Raw genomic sequence first — 19,851 nt, 5'->3', positions numbered from 1 at the left:
CACTATTAGGACTATAACTATTGTTTCATGTACCTGGACAAGCTTTCAGGTCTATTGCAGTCCTTAAAAAAGAACAAAAAAATAGCTCTTCCGACACCAACATCTTCCCAGTTTGATAAGTTCCTACTTACCAACTCCATCTTTGAAAACATTGTTAATGTAGGTGTTGTAGGGTAAACTTCCAACAACCTGACAAATAAATACAATCCCCTAGCGAAAAAAGCTTGGTACACCCTTTTGTGAGAGCAACAAGAGCTTTATTTGTATACAATAAAGAAATAGCGACAGGGTAGTATAAGTGCTCTGCCACAGATCTCTCTCTCTTCTTCAAAGCAAGCAGCACATTATAACTGCAAAAAACATCATCTGTAACGCACACGATATACAATGTTCATCCCCCACCCTCATTGGCTACCACCTATATACATACTACTAATTGTACATGTTTCCCCGGTTCATTGCCCACATTCTCTTCATCTCCAACTTCTCCACATCAGGTCTTCGATCTCTTCCCCTTGGATTGCTTTTAGGTGATTGGATTGATTAATAAAATCACAGCCTTGCCCTGAGACCTAGTCATATGATGTGCTCCTGACAGTCAACATGAGCTCAGTGGATACATTTCGAGGTCAGTCTGGTCCTTTGCGAATGAAGCAACTATTTTCTCATCCCAGACACACATGCACCCCACCCCCACCATTCCTCCCCATCGCAATCTTGCATGCCTTAGCATCACCCTTTACTCTACCTGGTGCAAATCACGGGTCAAATTGTCCTCGGTTTCCCCCCTTATCAGCTGCTCTTCCTGGGGGAGGGCCGGGAGCAGGTCTGGGCTTCCCACAGGTCCCACCAATCAGTCTAATTTGTGATGGATTTAGGTAGTTTGCTCACAGCATCTGACAGTTCAAATGAGATGGCCATTCTCCTGGAGGCGCTGGTGTCCTAAATCGCAATGGGTCTTTTGGCAGCTCAAGACATCTGCCCTGGCTCCCATGGATTTTCCTTCATGGCCGGCCGCAGACCTACTTTTATTAGGCCGTTCACATTCCTTTCTAATTTTGCAAAGCTCTAACAAGATACATTAATGTGTGTGTTCATGTTCCCTACCTTGCCTGGGGTGGGGGTGGAATATTTGAACACAAGGCCTCATTGTTCTGTGTTCACAACACAGCCTGCGATGCTTTAGGCCTAACTGCATATATTAAAACGCTTCTATGTTTCTCGTCACAGGACAAGTACTTGTGCCGTGTGTGGTATACGCATACAGTATATGCAACTAACATTCTATAGAGCTGTTTTTTGTTTACCTTGCACCTATCTGAATTCCTATAGTACATACACCCTTCACTACTCCCTTATGCCCACAGGACACCCCCACCACCCTGAACCTGTTTGTTTCCTGTGTATTTAATATATTTTGCGGAGACTGAATCGTTTGAGAGTGGCTGGGATATGAACGTGTATCCCAACAGTGTTGAAGTATCACTTTCCAGCTTTCCAACTAGATATTATCCTTTCAATGAATGGAAATCAAGGAAGAAAGTGGCGCTCTAAAGTACCACAAGCTCAAATAGGGATATTGTATTGTATCATATTATTGTTGTCATTTATATAGCACCTTTTACCATTATTATAGTTTCAAAGTGCTGGTCATGGGAATGTCCTCAGTGGACCGAAGTCCAGAGTGTTGGAGATCACGGAGTGGGATTAGAATGCGTGTGTGCATTTGGCCACTATAAGGCTTAGCAGGGCTGACTAGGCTCCAGTAGAAGCAACCCACGAAGTTCAGGCATGTGGAAGGGGACAGAGGGGGGGTTCAGGAGATGGTGCGAGTGCTAGAGACTCGCTGTTTGTCCAGCGGACCCGAACATGTCATAGGTCTTCGCTGCATACCGATGTCAGGGGTGTTGAGGCGTAGTCTGGTGTAGCTAGTGTCCAGCTAGCCTGAATGTTGTCAAGGGTCGTAGCTGCATTCTACTGTGAGTTGATGGATAGCCGTGCCGGCGACAGATGTCCACCAAAGTGGTACATTTATACATACCAAGAGTATAGATGGAGCTTATGTTTGATATGGCTGTGCCGTCAGAAAGTCTGTGGAAAGAAGATCAGATACCCTCATAGACTCTTCTACGCAATATGGGGGGCTACCCTCATGTATTGTAAGTACAATAGACTGGCTTGCCTAGTATATCTACTAGGCGGCTACCGTAGGATTTAGGATGGTAGGATTCTCTAAGCACCCTGGACAGGCTACCGTTATAGTCTTACTAGATATCTTCCTGGTTATATGTGCGCTGATGACAGCCATCTACTAACTGCAGTATCATGATACAAAGGTTGAGTTAGGATCTTTAAATATAATGGAAGGATAACGAGTGTAGATCTGGGGTGTAAATGTGGGCTAACATTATAGGTGCAGCACAAATTACCATTCCCAGATCAATTTAATGCGCACACTGGCCACCCTTCCGAAACGGTGCCAGTATAGTTCTTCAAGAGAAATTAGACAACTGAAACTACATTGTTTCCTCTAACGCATATATGTGCTAAACTTCACAATTCTTTAAGAGTAGCACATTTCCTCTAACAATCCATCTAAGTGTAACACATTGCTTGTCTCTCACAGACAGGTATGACACATTTCTGACCCCAGTAACCTATCTGACCCCAGTAACCTATCTAAGGGTAACACGATTCCAATCCCTCACAAACAATCTAAGTATGACACATTTCTCTGGCAATTCAAGTGTAACACATTTACTGCCCAAGCAATCCATCCAAGTTTAACACATTTTCTGCCCCTAAAGTTCCCCTTAGTGCCTCAAATGTCCCTCTAATCGAACATTCTGAGAGCTTTTAAAATACACAGCAGTGGGAAAATGCACCTAGATTCAAAACTCACTTTAGTGGGCTAATGTACGTAGATTTAAAATATACAACAGTGGGAAAATGCACCTAGATTCAAAACTCACTTTAGTGGGCTAATGTACGTAGATTTAAAATATACAACAGTGGGAAAATACACCTAGATTCAAAAATCACAGTAGAGGGCAAATGCACCTAGATTTAAAATATGCAGCCGTGGTAAAATGTACCTAGATGTAAAACTCACAATAGTGGTCAAGTGCACCTAGATGTGAAAAATAAAGCAGTGGGAAAATGCACCTAAAATTCACAGCTGTGGCCTAATTTACATAGATTTAAAATATACAGAGGAGGGAACATGCACCAGGATTTAAAACTCACTTAGATTCAGCAGTGTATTGAAAACCACCTGGTTGCCAACTTTGGCAGTGTAATGAAATACCAGTTACATAACTAGGCTAGATGAAAGTAGGTATGGGATGATTAGGTAATAAGAGTGGCAGAATTTCACTGCAGTGCAGTAATTGCTGTAAATAAAATATGTCCATTGATTGAAGGTTGTTGCTGATTAAAATGTGTGTCATCAAGGTGAACTTTTCTGCTGTACTGTGTTCTAATCCAATACTTCAATGTTGATACATTTTATGGTGCCTTTGTAATCATTTGTATTTAGTATGTGTGCAGAGATCCTGAATTCATGGACTGTAAATGTATGTCTAACCATCACTCCAGTGCATAATTCAAAACTGGAGCAGCCAAACTGCCAAGTGCTGGGTATTTTTTCTAGTTTTCATTTTAGTGGTTGGGATGCCAATAGTATGAAGATCAATTCAGTGTTTACATAAAAGATCCAACATTGGATGAATCAGCTATAAGCTGAAGAACAGCATTTTGAAGCATAGATTAACTCTTTTACAGGTCAGATGATATCAACGAGGCAATAATGCAGCATATTGAAGTATACATCCGCTCTTTTTGCAGATGTGCGATAGCAGTGGCAACTAAGCATTCATGCAAATGCTAATAGAAATAGAAAAAAGATTGCAGTTTCAACGTGGCAAATCGTTCCCTCACCTATTCAGTTCTACATAAGCATCAAAACCTGTATGCATACAAGTAGCGTGATAACGCAATTAAGAGCATTTTACCAGGGGCCAAAAGCTAAAAATACACTCCATCTAGCGGGATGCAAAGGATTTGAAAGAGCAGGATATTTTTCAGTTCAAAAAAACTTTCTGGAAGGCAAAAACATCATATTTTACAAAATTGGGCATAAGAGTACAGCACATCCTAATATGCCGGGGTGATAGATTACTGGCATGCATAAAAAAGCATGCATCACGAAACAATTAGCTAATTATGCATGTTAGCTTCATTTTTTCATGGCTCTTCTTCAAGACCCATTTTAATGGCAGTCAGCAGTAGGCATGTGCTCTGTGCCATGTCACCAACTGAGGGGGGATTTAGCGCTTCCAAGCTTTGTAGCTTCTCGCTTCAAATGCAATTACCATATTGCTAAAACAAGCACCAACTAAAAAAGTATAGAACGTGGCGCACTTCTTTATATAACTTTATGCATAAGCACTTCAATCTTACCTTTTGGAGGGCTATTGATTGCGGTACAAAACTCCTCAAGGTAGAAGTGTCATGCACTAAAATCAGTTTCTGATGGGAAACTAATAGCAATCATCAAAGCAGCTGGAGTGAAAAGGCGATTGAATGCTTACTGATTAATTTGTACTTAAATCCCTCATCAAGGGAAGATCTTGATGTAATGAAAGAATTAGATAGCATCCTATTAAAACAGCTGGAAGTAACCCCTTCTAGACCTATACTCTGTGTAGGAGACTTCAACTGTTTCTGCAATAGCTCAGATGACGATAAGCAGCTGCACTTCTTGTTGAACTCAAATAGCACTATGAAAAAGACCAGAGGATTGAAATGGTCAGCCTTTATGAAAAAGTGGGATTTGAGCCGTGTGAACGGAAATGTAGAGGGAGATAGTGAGTGTGGTGCTACTTGGTTTGATCCCTTCTCCATCTCGACAATATATTTTATCCATATTTCAGGTTCATTTACCCATTTGGTGGACTTGCTAAATATATTGCGTAGCCCAATGAGTGACCACACAAAGATGGCTGTGACCATAAATATTACACCTCATTGTGACCATCTAAGGATGACTCAATGCATTGGATTAATAGCCAATGGGAAGCGGTCTAAAGTAAAACATACAGTGAAGAATTTTGAAAAAATGTAATCAGTTGGTACGGGAATGGTGGGGGAGCAGCATAGCATTTTAAAGTGGGAAGGAACTTTACTTGTTTCCGTAGAGGGTTTAGCAGACACACTTAAAGTAAGCACTACTTGGACTCAGGGGCTGGTGAAATCGGACCATGGACATAACTCTCACTCTGCTATAAGAGATGGAAAACGTGAAGAAGGAATAGATCAATCATATAGAATACGTCTGTCGGATCTGTTTATAGAAAATCTGAGTTGCACATGAATAAGAGGAATTAAAAAAACTGGCTCAAGTCATACAAAATTAGGAAGTATATTAGGCAAAATCAAGAAATGTAATTAAGATGTGCACAGCAGGACAACCATCGTATTTGGTGGGTTGTGAATGGTGTGAATGAACAAAAAAGGTCCCTACAGAAGAATGGAATCTGTGAAGATTCTCAGTTAACATACTTCTCAAGGATATGTGCCACATGTCAGGCAGAATGTTTGGTCAGCACTAAGGTGTCGTACAAATGTCTTTTCCATTGGAGTATAGAGTATATCAAGGCACACATAATGAAATTTAATAATTCAAGGGCCTTTGGCCGAGATGGCATATCAAATATAGTACTAAAGAATTATTCAGATTCCTGGGCTGAGAACCTGTATTCCTTGTTTTGGAAATAACAAGATCTAATAAAATCCCAGTTTCATGGCAGTCAGCGGTAGTGGTACCAATCTGTGATAAAGGTCCCTATAATGAACCGAAGAGCTACCAACCAATAACCCTTGTCGACTCCATGTGGAAGATTTTTGCATCATTTATTCTAAGAGACCTTACAGATTGAGCTGAGCAAAAACATATCTTCGATGTGAGGCAAACTGGTTTCAGAAAAGGATGTGAGACCTCACTTAACGGTTTGATATTTATGTTGTCAACAAAAAAGGACTTGTCGGCTAAAAACAAACCAATACTTGTGGCATGTCTTGATTTGTCTGCCACTTTCGATAAAGTCGAACGGAGACAGTTAATAGAAAAAACTCTATCTATGGTGTATCCCTGAAGGCCTCTTAACTGTGGTTAAACTGTTATATCAACATAACCGTATAAGTGCTAGGCTAAATACTGATGCCATGCTTCAAAAGGAGATTGATGTTGTGGTAGAAGTGAGACAGTGGTGTGTGTTTGCCCCTACCCTTTCAATCTCTATATGTCTGATATTCACTGGCCCTGAATAAAATTAATTATTTCCCTGGGTTGAGGGGCTGTTACATTGGGGTGGTTACCATATGCAGATGACATCATTCTTTTTGACTTGACCACTATTGGGCTTCAAAGATTCCTAGATGCGGTGTGGAAATCAGAAATTCTCATTTAGAATAAAAACAAGAACAAAGCCAGTAATTATAAATGCAGCATTAACAATCAGAGAATTCCAGATGTTTTGAATGTTGGGTATTTTGTGATACAACTTTGCCACGAAATCTAACATTGCCTCCATTAAAAAATGGTTATGATAAAATTGGACACAACAATAGTCCAGATTAAATTAATTCTTGGGAGATTCTGTTATTTCTCGATGGTGCCTTTGTTACAATTTCATAGGCAAAAGGTTGTCCCAAAATTGATGAAGAGTCTAGAATTATTACAACCAATGTTTGAAAAATGGTTAGAGATGAAGGACGTCTTAGGAGGTCTATTCAAGCCCTCCCAAATTTGGTTCTGCTCCCTGTGATACACTGCGAGTTAGGTCTACATTTGTTATGGTATTTGTGCAAAAGTAGTAGATTGAGTATGTATTTTAAAATTAAAACAGAGAGTAAACACTATCTTTTTAAAATGTTGGGCGAGGGTCACCGAAATGCGTGTGAGATACATATGGGAGAATTCATGCAGATTTGTGAAGAATTTATGAAGGAAGCCTCCTATGAAGATGAGTCTGGGCATTTATTCTACGAAAGAAATAACTAGGTGAATGAGATAGGATAATCCCTTTGGACAAACCTCAAAAATACAAATGATTTAATGTGTATGTGGAGAACTCAGTTGCTTTGTTGGGACCCCTTAAATACTTGACAAGGGCGCTGTCAATGAAATTCGGAATGTTTTTTCTAACGTTCAGACTAACAGGGTAATTCATAGAATTTCGCAGAAAAGTGTCGCAAGCGGCTGGCGCAGAGTGTCCGCATGCGATTGTCTGCGCCAGGCGCGTGCACCAAAACCGATTTCCGCGCACAGCGTATTCATGGATTTCAGGCTCCCAAACCAGCAAGGCACAGAGTATCGCAGCGACCCTGCAGCAGCGCCAGTAACGCCCCCAAGAACGCCCTCGCGCAAGGAAAAGCCATCAAAATCGCTAAATCATCGCAAAGGGCTGCGCCAACCCTGGACCAGTTTACAGGGCTGCCAAACAAGGAATGCAAAGCGGATAACGTTCATATCAGGGGTGTATGACAGGGGTACGCGTGAAGTTTTACACACGATTAGCCAGGGTACGTGTATTACAGGGGTACGCGGGAATTATCACACGCGATTTGGCTGGGTACGTGTATGACAGGGGTACGCGTGAAGTTTTACACGTGATTAGCCAGGGTACGTGTATTACAGGGGTACGCGGGAATTGTCACACGCGATTTGGCTGGGTACGTGTATAACAGGGGTGCGCGGGAATAATCACACGCGATTTGGCTGGGTACGTGCATTACAGGGGTGCGCGGGAATTATCACACGCGATTTGGCTGGGTACGTGTATTACAGGGGTGCGCGGGAAGTTACATACGCGATTAGGCTGTGTGGGTCCTCACAGGTGTTTCCTGTACACCCTCCACGGCCCCTGCAGGCAGCCCACAAAACAGGGGACTACCCTGCACACCTGCTCATGTCTCCCACCCTCCACCCCCCCCAGCAGTGTGGCACCCTCCACCAGGCCCCCACTCATCTCCCCTATCACCCCCACCCCCCAGCCACCATGGGCAGCCCCAACCAGGCTCCCACCCATGTCTACCACCACCCCCACCCCCCACCCACCATGGGCAGCCTCCGCCAGGCCCCCACTCATGTCTCCCACCACCCCCACCCCCCCCAGCAGATTGGGGCACCCTCCACCAGGCTCCCACCCATGCCTACCACCACCCCCACCCCCCACCCACCAGGGGCAGCCTCCGCCAGGCCCCCACTCATGTCTCCCACCCACCCCCACCCCCCAGCACTGTGGGGCAGCCTCCACCAGGCCCCCACTCATGTCTCCCACCACCCCCACCCCCCAGCCACCATGGGCAGCCCCCACCAGGCCCCCACTCATGTCTCCTACCCACCCCCACCTCGCCAGCAGTGCAGGGGCACCCTCCACGAGGCTCCCACCCGTGTCTACCACCCCCCACCCCCCAGCCACCATGGGCAGCCCCCACCAGGCCCCCACTCATGTCTCCCACCACCCCCACCCCCCAGCAGTGTGGGGCACCTTCCACCAGGCCCCCACCCATGTCTCCCACCACCCCCACCCCCCACCCACCATGGGCAGCCACCGCCAGGCCCCCACTCATGTCTTCCACCACCCCCACCACCCCCAGCAGTGTGGGGCACCCTCCACCAGGCCCCCGCCCATGTCTCCCACCACCCCCACCCCCCAGCCACCATGGGCAGCCTCCGCCAGGCCCACACTCATGTCTCCCACCACCCCCACCCCCCAGCAGTGTGGGGCACCCTCCACCAGGCTCCCACCCATGCCTACCACCACCCCCACCCCCCACCCACCAGGGGCAGCCTCCGCCAGGCCCCCACTCATGTCTCCCACCCACCCCCACCCCCCAGCACTGTGGGGCAGCCTCCACCAGGCCCCCACTCATGTCTCCCACCACCCCCACCCCCCAGCCACCATGGGCAGCCCCCACCAGGCCCCCACTCATGTCTCCTACCCACCCCCACCCCCCCAGCAGTGCAGGGGCACCCTCCACCAGGCTCCCACCCGTGTCTACCACCCCCCACCCCCCAGCCACCATGGGCAGCCCCCACCAGGCCCCCACTCATGTCTCCCACCACCCCCACCCCCCCAGCAGTGTGGGGCACCTTCCACCAGGCCCCCACCCATGGCTCCCACCACCCCCACCCCCCACCCACCATGGGCAACCCCCGCCAGGCCCCCACTCATGTCTCCCACCACCCCCACCCCCCCCAGCAGTGTGGGGCACCCTCCACCAGGCCCCCGCCCATGTCTCCCACCACCCCCACCCCCCAGCCACCATGGGCAGCCTCCGCCAGGCCCCCACTCATGTCTCCCACCCACCCCCACCCCCCCAGCAGTGTGGGGCACCCTCCACCAGGCTCCCACCCATGTCTACCACCACCCCAACCCCCCAGCAGTGCAGGGGCACCCTCCACCAGGCCCCCACTCATGTCTCCCACCACCCCCACCCCCCAGCATCCAGGGGCAGCCTCCGCCAGGCCCCCACTTATGTCTCCCACCACCCCCACCCCCCCAGCAGTGTGGGGCACCCTCCACCAGGCCCCCACCCATGTCTCCCACCACCCCCACCCCCCACCCACCATGGGCAGCCCCCGCCAGGCCCCCACTCATGTCTCCCACCACCCCCACCCTCCCAGCAGTGTGGGGCACCCTCCACCAGGCCCCCACCCATGTCTCCCACCACCCCCACCCCCAGCCACTATGGGCAGCCTCCGCCAGATCCCCACCCATGTCTACCACCCCCCCACCCCCCAGCCACCATGGGCAGCCGCCGCCAGGCCCCCACTCATGTCTCCCACCACCCCCACCCCCCCAGCAGTGTGGGGCACCCTCCACCAGGCCCCCACTCATGTCTCCCACCCACCCCCACCCCCCAGCAGTGCAGGGGCACCCTCCACCAGGCTCCCACTCATGTCTCCCACCACCCCCACCCCCAGCCACCATGGGCAGCCCCCACCAGGCCCCCACTCATGTCTCCCACCCACCCCCACCCCCCAGCATTGCAGGGGCACCCTCCACCAGGCCCCCACCCGTGTCTACCACCCCCCCACCCACCAGCCACCATGGGCAGCCCCCACCAGGCCCCCACTCATGTCTCCCACCACCCCCACCCCCCCAGCAGTGTGGGGCACCCTCCACCAGGCCCCCACCCATGTCCCCCACCACCCCCACCCCCCGCCCACCATGGGCAGCCCCCGCCAGGCCCCCACTCATGTCTCCCACCACCCCCACCCCCCCCAGCAGTGTGGGGCACCCTCCACCAGGCCCCCACCCATGTCTCCCACCACCCCCACCCCCCAGCCACCATGGGCAGCCTCCGCCAGGCCCCCACTCATGTCTCCCACCACCCCCGCCCCCCAGCAGTGCAGGGGCACCCTCCACCAGGCTCCCACCCATGTCTACCACCACCCCCACCCCCCAGCCACCATAGGCAGCCCCCACCAGGCCCCCACTCATGTCTCCCACCACCCCCGCCCCCCAGCAGTGCAGGGGCACCCTCCACCAGGCTCCCACCCATGTCTACCACCAATCCCACCCCCCACCCACCATGGGCAGCCCCCGCCAGGCCCCCACTCATGTCTACCACCCACCCCCACCCCCCAGCAGTGCTGGGGCAGCCCCCACCAGGCTCACACCCATGTCTACCACCCCCCACCCCCACCCACCATGGGCAGCCTCCGCCAGGCCCCCACCCATGTCTCCCACCACCCCCACCCCCCAGCCACCACGGGCAGCCTCCGCCAGAACCCCACTCATGCCTCCCACCACCCCCGCCCCCCAGCAGTGCAGGGGCACCCTCCACCAGGCTCCCACCCATGTCTACCACCACCCCTACCCCCCAGCCACCATGTGCAGCCCCCACAAGGCCCCCACTCATGTCTATCACCCACCCCCACCCCCCAGCAGTGCAGGGGCAGCCCCCACCAGGCTCCCACCCATGTCTACCACCCCCCCACCCCCCAGCCACCATGGGCAGCCCCCGCCAGGCCCCCACTCATGTCTCCCAGCACCCCCACCCCCCCAGCAGTGTGGGGCACCCTCCACCAGGGCCCCACTCATGTCTCCCACCCACCCCCACCCCCCAGCAGTGCAGGGGCACCCTCCACCAGGCTCCCACCCGTGTCTACAAGCCCCCACCCCCCAGCCGCCATGGGCAGCCCCCACCAGGCCCCCACTCATGTCTCCCACCACCCCCACCCCCCAGCATCCAGGGGCACCTTCCACCAGGCCCCCACTCATGTCTCCCACCCCCCCAGCAGTGTGGGGCACCCTCCACTAGGCCCCCACTCATGTCTCCCACCCACCCCCACCCCCCAGCAGTGCAGGGGCACCCTCCACCAGGCTCCCACCCGTGTCTACTTCCCCACCCCCCAGCCACCATGGGCAGCCCCCACCAGGCCCCCACTCATGTCTCCCACCACCCCCACCCCCCAAGCAGTGTGGGGCACCCTCCACCAGGCCCCCACCCATGTATCCCACCACCCCCACCCCCCACCCACCATGGGCAGCCCCCGCCAGGCCCCCACTCATGTCTCCCACCACCCCCACCCCCCCCAGCAGTGTGGGGCACCCTCCACCAGGCCCCCACCCATGTCTCCCACCCGCCCAGCAGTGTGGGGCACCCTCCTCCAGGCCCCCACTCATGTCTCCCACCACCCCCACCCCCCAGCATCCAGGGGCACCCTCCACCAGGCCCCCACTCATGTCTCCCACCACCCCCACCCCCCCAGCAGTGCAGGGGCACCCTCCACCAGGCCCCCATCATGTCTCCCACCACCCCCACCCCCCCAGCAGTGTGGGGCACCCTCCACCAGGCCCCCACTCATGTCTCCCACCCACCCCCACCCCCCAGCAGTGCAGGGGCACCCTCCACCAGGCTCCCACCCGTGTCTACCCCCCCAACCCCCAGCCAATATGGGCAGCCCCCACCAGGCCCCCACTCATGTCTCCCACCACCCCCACCCCCCAGCATCCAGGGGCACCCTCCACCAGGCCCCCACTCATGTCGACCCCAGCAGTGTGGGGCACCCTCCACCAGGCCCCCACTCATGTCTCCCACCCACCCCCACCCCCCAGCAGTGCAGGGGCACCCTCCACCAGGCTCCCACCCGTGTCTACCTCCCCCACCCCCCAGCCACCATGGGCAGCCCCCACCAGGCCCCCACTCATGTCTCCCACCACCCCCAACCCCCCAGCAGTGTGGGGCACCCTCCACCAGGCCCCCACCCATGTCTCCCACCACCCCCACCCCCCACCCACCATGGGCAGCCCCCGCCAGGCCCCCATTCATGTCTCCCACCACCCCCACCCCCCCAACAGTGTGGGGGCACCCTCCACCAGGCCCCCACCCATGTCTCCCACCACCCCCACCCCCCCAGCAGTGTGGGGCACCCTCCACCAGGCCCCCATTCATGTCTCCCACCACCCCCACCCCCCAGCATCCAGGGGCATCCTCCGCCAGGCCCCCACTCATGTCTCCCACCACCCCCATCCCCGCAGCAGTGCAGGGGCACCCTCCACCAGGCTCCCACTCATGTCTCCCACCACCCTCACCCCCCAGCAGTGTGGGGCACCCTCCACCGGGCCCCCCCCATGTCTCCCACCACCCCCACCCCCCACCCACCATGGGCAGCCCCCACCAGGCCCCCACTCATGTCTCCCACCACCCCCACCCCCCAGCATCCAGCGGCACCCTCCACCAGGCCCCCACTCATGTCTCCCACCCACCCCCACCCCCCCAGCAGTGTGGGGCACCCTCCACCAGGCCCCCACTCATGTCTCCCACCCACCCCCACCCCCCAGCAGTGCAGGGGCACCCTCCACCAGGCTCTCACCCGTGTCTACCCCACCCACCCCCCAGCCACCATGGGCAGCCCCCACCAGGCCCCCACTCATGTCTCCCACCACCCCCACCCCCCCAGCAGTGTGGGGCACCCTCCACCAGGCCCCCACTCATGTCTCCCACCACCCCCACCCCCCACCCACCATGGGCAGCCTCTGCCAGGCCCCCACCCATGTCTCCCACCACCCCCACCCCCCCAGCAGTGTGGGGCACCCTCCACCAGGCCCCCACCCATGTCTCCCCCCCCCCCCACCCCCCCAGCAGTGTGGGGCACCCTCCGCCAGGCCCCCACTCATGTCTCCCACCACCCCCACGCCCCAGCATCCAGGGGCACCCTCCGCCGGCCCCCACTCATGTCTCCCACAACCCCCACCCACCCAGCAGTGCAGGGGCACCCTCCACCAGGCCCCCACTCATGTCTCCCACCAGCCCCACCCCCCAGCAGTGTGGGGCACCCTCCACCGGGCCCCCACCCATGTCTCCCACCACCCCCAACCCACCATGGGCAGCCCCCGCCAGGCCCCCACTCATGTCTCCCACCACCCCCACCCCCCAGCATCCAGGGGCACCCTCCACCAGGCCCCCACTCATGTCTCCCACCCACCCCCACCCCCCCAGCAGTGTGGGGCACCCTCCACCAGGCCCCCACTCATGTCTCCCACCCACCCCCACCCCCCAGCAGTGCAGGGGCACCCTCCACCAGGCTCCCACCCGTGTCTACCCCCCCACCCCCCAACCACCATGGGCAGCCCCCACCAGGCCCCCACTCATGTCTCCCACCACCCCCACCCCCCCAGCAGTGTGGGGCACCCTCCACCAGGCCCCCACCCATGTCTCCCACCACCCCCACCCACCATGGGCAGCCCCGCCAGGCCCCCACCCATGTCTCCCACCACCCCCACCCCTCCCAGCAGTGTGGGGCACCCTCCACCAGGCCCCCACCCATGTCTCCCACCACCCCCACCCCCCAGCCACCATGGGCAGCCTCCGCCAGGCCCCCACTCATGTCTCCCACCACCCCCGCCCCCCAGCAGTGCAGGGGCACCCTCCACCAGGCTCCCACCCATGTCTACCACCACCCCCACCCCCCAGCCACCATGGGCAGCCCCCACCAGGCCCCCACTCATGTCTCCCACCCACGCCCACCCCCCAGCAGTGCAGGGGCAGCCCCCACCAGGCTCCCACCCATGTCTACCACCGACCCCACCCCAAACCACCATGGGCAGCCCCCGCCAGGCCCCCACTCAGGTCTCCCACCACCCCCACCCCCAGCAGTGCAGGGGCACCCTCCACCAGGCCCCCACCCATGTCTCCCACCACCCCCACCCCCCAGCCACCATGGGCAGCCTCCGCCAGGCCCCCACTCATGTCCCCCTGCCCACAGGCCCTGACAATCCTCAAGCATGTGCCTCATGGCCAGCCACCACAGCCCAAAGACACAACCAAGTATTACATGTGCCCATGATACTACTCCAATGGAAACAATGTAAATCAACACATGTGTCTCACACACACACAATGGTTGCAAGTGAACCTGAAAACCCATATCATGACATGCATGAAAACAATGAGATGAAACCACACATTGAAGAATGAAAAAATCCAAATAATGTATTAAAAACAACAGCAATGGCAATCAAAATTAACCAAAATACACAAGTAAAATAATAACAAAATTAAGCTGGCTGTCCCTTTTCAAATTAAAATCAATAAATGATAATCCAAAAGAATATCTTCCAAAGTTCAAGTCCATGAAAAGGAAATGAAGGGAAAAAAGAAACAGAAAACCATTGTTCCATGGGAAAAAATATTCATAGTAAAAAAAATATCCAAATCCAAAGTCCAACTATGTACAAAGTATTCAGGGTCCATCATCCCAAGAGAAGAAATGAAACCTACAAAAAAACCTATCTAAAATGGAACTATATACAAAAGGTGGAGCAGTGTCCGTCGACTCCAAATAAAAATAAACTATAAAGGAAACCTATCACTAAATAACTATATACAATGGCGGCGGGCCAGTCCAGCGGCTCACTTAGTGGTGTTCCGGGCCAGGGCATCATCGAACTCCTCGTCTATGTCCCGGAGGCGGTCCTGTTCCATGGCCCCGAGGGTCCGCAGGGACGCCGACATGTTCACCTCCAACTCCCTGCGGATTGCCTCGAGGCACTCGGCCCGCCTCAGGGCCCTCCGCATGGAGTTCTCCGCCCTGACTATCGTGAGCCGCGCCTCCTCCGCCCGCCGCCGCTCCGCATCTATGGCGTGGCCCAACCGCTGCCACACGGAAGACACTTCCCGTCCAGGGTCCTCCTGCCCTCCGGCCGATGCCTGCCCCTCCGATGTTGAAGGCCCCGAGCTATCGTGGCTCCCACCTACAGCCTCCTGCTGCTGCAGCTGCTGCTGTCCATGTGCCCTGTCCGATGGTGCCTGCACATCCTCCTCCAGCTGGGGTGCAGTTGTTGATGTGGCCACCCCTGCTGGACGTCCGACTCCCGACTGTGGCAGGGATCTGTTGTCCACCAGCCTGGCCGCACGGTCGGAGGCAGCTCCACAGGGCACCCAGGTGACACATGGGTGGGAAGATGGCATGGAGGACGACTGGGGCATAGGGTGTTCTGTGGAGAAGGGGGTCGGAACAAGGTCCAGGAAACGGAGGAATCCAGCCCTGGTGAGCTGTCCCAGTGGGTCAACGCGGTCAACGAGCCATGCGAGAAGACGTGCAGACTCATCATGAAAAGACTGCAGGTCAGCTCGCATGGCCCGTTGACGCAACGCCACCCCACCCTGGACAGGCTGAACCTGGTGCAGGATAGCCACATCCGCAGGGAGAGGAAGGCAAGGTGATGTAAGCCAATCCTCTCCCTGAGAACGGGTCTGGAGGTAGGCATCCCCGCTGGTGCAAGATGATGCAGTGACAGGAGCAGGGACAGGATTGCACACAGGCACCTCCGCGGCGGCCTGTGCTGCCTCCTGTCCCTGATCCTGCACTGCACCACTAGCACCAGTGGAATCCCCACCTCCAGACCCCGCCACTGTCGCTTGCACGGCCTCCTCCTCCACCAAACCCCCACCAACCTGGATGACTCCGTGCCATCTTCCTCCGTTGGGCCCTGTGGGGTCCCAGCTGCCCCTTCTGCTGCCGAGGAGTCCAACTCCAACCTCCGCCTCTTGGACCTCCCCTCGGGAGCTGCGGCCTGGGACGCGGCACCGGACTCCTCACTCCCCGTCGAGATCACAACCTGGGAGGGGATCCGGGCCTTGCGTCTCCGGCTGGTGGTGCGACCCCTGCCGCTGTGCTCCACAGCACCTTCTCGGCCCTCTTCATCAGTTGACGCTGCAGACAGGGAGAAAGAAAACACAGGCATCAGGGCACTGTAAAATGGACTCATACACACATGACAGTTATACATGAGTGGCATTGGTAAACCTCAGACATGGCATCACAATCCCCAACACACATGTCATTTCAACTTGCACACATGAGCCATACCACAGCCATATTGCAACAGCAAGCACCATCCATTCAGATATAACAGCATGAGCAGCCAAAGGTCATCCACACATCACATGCAACATAAGGAGTACACTACACATGCACACACAACACCAAACTTGCATGCATGTGTACACCTCCGCCAACTGTCGCAGTGTTTTGATCGACATCCATGTCACACCTGACAATCAATTCTCCACATCCTGTGCCATGCAAGCCCACACACACAAGCACCATCCATGTGTCACACATGAGACCCCTCGCATGTGTCACCCTCACGGCCCTGTACACCCCCCCTACTTGGCCACATAAAAATACATGTTCAACTTGCACACTCCTGGCACACCACCACACGCACAGCTTACAATCAGTATGCATGTACACTTACCGCTCGACTCCAGACGGGTCTGCTTCTCAAGGACCTGGATGTGGAGCGCTGGGGATATGCGTTCCAGGACCCTCATCTGATCTTCCGACAAGTGGCCCCGGCGCCCCTTAGCATCCGCTGCCTTCAGGAGGCGCCGGGGCTTGTTGAGGGCCCTGGACCTGAAGTCCTCCCAGCGCTTCCTGACACGTTCGTAGTCGCGGACTGCCACCTCCTCCGCGTTGATGGCAGTCACGATGTCCATCCAGATCCGAGTCCGTCCTTCCTTGTCGGCGCGCAACCTTCCGAAGAGGGCATCATACTGCTCCAGGACATGCTCCACCAGGACACCAACTTCGGTGGCAGTGAAGCTGGTGCCCCTCTGCCCCCTTGGCCGGGGGTTGCCACTGGTGCCAGATGTTGCAGTGCCTGACATGGCAACCCCAGAGGCAGGAGTGGGTGGGCAACTGGGTCCTGGGGCTGGGCTGTGGGGTGATGGAAAAGCAGTCGGGAGTCTTCGGTTCCAGCAGGGGTGGCCACAGCAACAGCACCCCTGGCTGATGTGCAGGCAGCAAATGGCAGGGCACGTGGGCAGCAGGCAGTCAGGCAGCAGCAGATGGCAGGTGGGAGCGTGCTCAGGGCTCTGGGGGCAGTAATTCGGCCTTCTGGGCGGGAGCGTGGTCTTCCGTGTGTGAACGCGTGGCCAGCTTGATACGGAGTGATTTTGCACGTGAAAATCCAACACGTCTGCGTGTAATTCGAGGAAAGGCCCTTAGCGCATAAACGCGTCAGCACACTGTACATTCATTGGCCCAAAGCCAACCAGCGTATGCGCGTCTATGAAGTCACGTGCACGTTGAATAGGGCACACGTTGGAAATGTTGCGTGTTAAAAAAATGAAAGACACGTCCGAGTGTCAAAGCGTGTAATTGGTGGAAAGGGCCTTAGTGCGTACACGCGGAAGTGACAAAGCGTGTAATTGGTGGAAATGGCCCTACACGCAGAAGTGACAAAGCGTGTAATTGGTGGAAATGGCCTTAGCGCGTACACGCGGAAGTGAAAAAGCGTGTAATTGGTGGAAATGGCCCTACACGCAGAAGTGACAAAGCGTGTAATTGGTGGAAATGGCCTTAGCACGTACACGCGGAAGTGACAAAGCGTGTAATTGGTGGAAATGGCCCTAGCACGTACACGCCGCGTAAGTGACGCTGGATGTGTGGGCCTGCATAAAAGGTACGTGTAGAACACCATTTCCTTGTACGTGCTTTTCGTGGAGAGCGAGTGGGTGAATTCTGTACTTCTTGTCGTTTCACACGCCATTTAATTCACGGCGTTTCAAGTTCGTACTCCCTGTTACCTCTGACAGCTTTTTCTCTTTTTTCTCTTTTTCTGGTTTTCCTGGGCCTGTTCCCTCAAACAGTGTTCCCTTCTACTGTTGTCCTGTCTCCTCAGACAGCGTACAAATCTTCTTTTGGCGGGGGTGTTGCCAACCAAACGCGCTTCTTTTTCACGCTCTTTTTCCTGGCAGACGGTGAGTCACGCACGTATCTAACATCTGTGCTTGCCCCATGTGTAGCCTACCCCTTCAGAGGTCATTCTAGGCTGCGTGTGACACGCATACGTTCATTCTTGTGTTACTGGGTGCCACAGCGTAGTGCAGGGTTTTTTTTCCGCACACGTGGTCTAGGAGGGGTTGCGTGCACGTCATCTCCCTTTTCTGGGCTTCCTGTGCGTTGCGTGACCCGTCATCTTTCCCCAGGGGTCACATTCAGCCTTGCTAGAGCACTAGGGTACAATTACCATCTGGTACCCAACCCCTTTGACCCCCAATTGCCCAGGACAATAGTTTACAGCCACTCCCATACGCACATTAACATCAGTGCCATGGTTGGGAGGCGAGGATTCCGTAAGGGTGGCAAAGGTGGACGAGCCACAAGTGGTGGCCGTGGTGGATCCGGTAGGGGACGTGGTCGTTACTTGCAGGGTGACCCTGTCCCCCCATGTGTGGAGGACCAGTCAAGGGCACCCATAATCCCCCCCCCCACACCCCTCCTGGTTGAGGCTGATGTGGCTGACACCATCCATGCTCAGCCCTTGTTGGACCAGCCCATTGTGGCACCAGACCTGGCTGACTCCATGGCTGACTTCCAGGTCAGCAGGCCTATGACACGTGCGCTGGTGCACGTTGATGTCATCAGGCCACGTGGATCAGGGGCAGCAAGGTCATCTGCTGCCCCAAGTAGGCAGGGTGGAGAGGCTGCAGGGGCAGCTGCGGCTCCATCCACCCCAGCTCTCACACACCCAGCCAGGACAGTGTCGGTCCTAGTCCATCCTGCTGACATTCCCCCTGACACCATTACACTTGAGCCAATGCCTGCACCAACTCCCATGCTGAGTGTGCAATCCCACACTCCTGATACGGAGTCCACCAGGGCTCCTGCCCCTAGTGTCCAGAGCGGCGCAGGACACTCAGGATCACCACCACCTTCCAAGCGGAAGAGGAAGAGTGCTCGTCCGGCACAGGCTGATGCCCCAGACACGACTACACAGTCCGGCCCGTCGAGGAAGCCCAGCTTCACGGATGCCGAACTGAATGCACTTGTCCAGTATGTGTCCGCACATGATAACGAGATGGTTATTGTTGCCGGATCCAAGACCACACCTGTACAACGCCAGGCACACTGGCAGACCGTTGCGGACATCGTAAGTGCCCTTGGAATCGTGAGGCGCACAGCCAATGATTGCTATAAGCGCTGGAATGACCTAAAGCGCAGGGCAAAGAATAAGCTGGCCTCAAGTCATGCCGCAACTCTAGTGACTGGAGGTGGGTCTCCAGTAGAAGACATGGAACTCACTCCACATGAGTCAGTAGCTGGGACCTACGTCACGGAGGAACAGATCCAAGGCGTGGGAGATCTGCCTGATTATGAGGCATTGTCTGGTGAGTGCACATGCATGTGTGTGTCATCCATGGGCATGGTGCGTGTGTGAGGGCTTCTGTTTGTGTGCCAGGTGAGGGTGTGTGCGCATGAGTCGTTTGGGTCACCCATGTGCTTCATGCAATACATTCTGCGCAGCAGCATTTGGCCATAGCAGT

At 55.2% G+C, this 19,851-nt stretch overlaps 1 protein-coding gene across 3 annotated transcripts in view; it reads right to left on the bottom strand.

Annotated features, from left to right (window-relative positions):
- LOC138582145 (alpha-tectorin-like) overlaps positions 1 to 19,851 on the bottom strand; it is a 402,447-nt gene that overhangs the window by 136,534 nt on the left and 246,062 nt on the right. The gene's annotated exons all lie outside the window — the stretch shown is intronic.

The sequence above is a fragment of the Ambystoma mexicanum genome, chromosome 3q, assembly GCF_040938575.1.
Source record: "Ambystoma mexicanum isolate Mex_15411 chromosome 3q, UKY_AmexF1_1, whole genome shotgun sequence".
NCBI classification, from domain to species: domain Eukaryota; kingdom Metazoa; phylum Chordata; class Amphibia; order Caudata; family Ambystomatidae; genus Ambystoma; species Ambystoma mexicanum.
The sequence above is the reverse complement of the archived record's forward strand: the minus strand, read 5'-3'. Positions and strand labels throughout refer to the sequence as shown.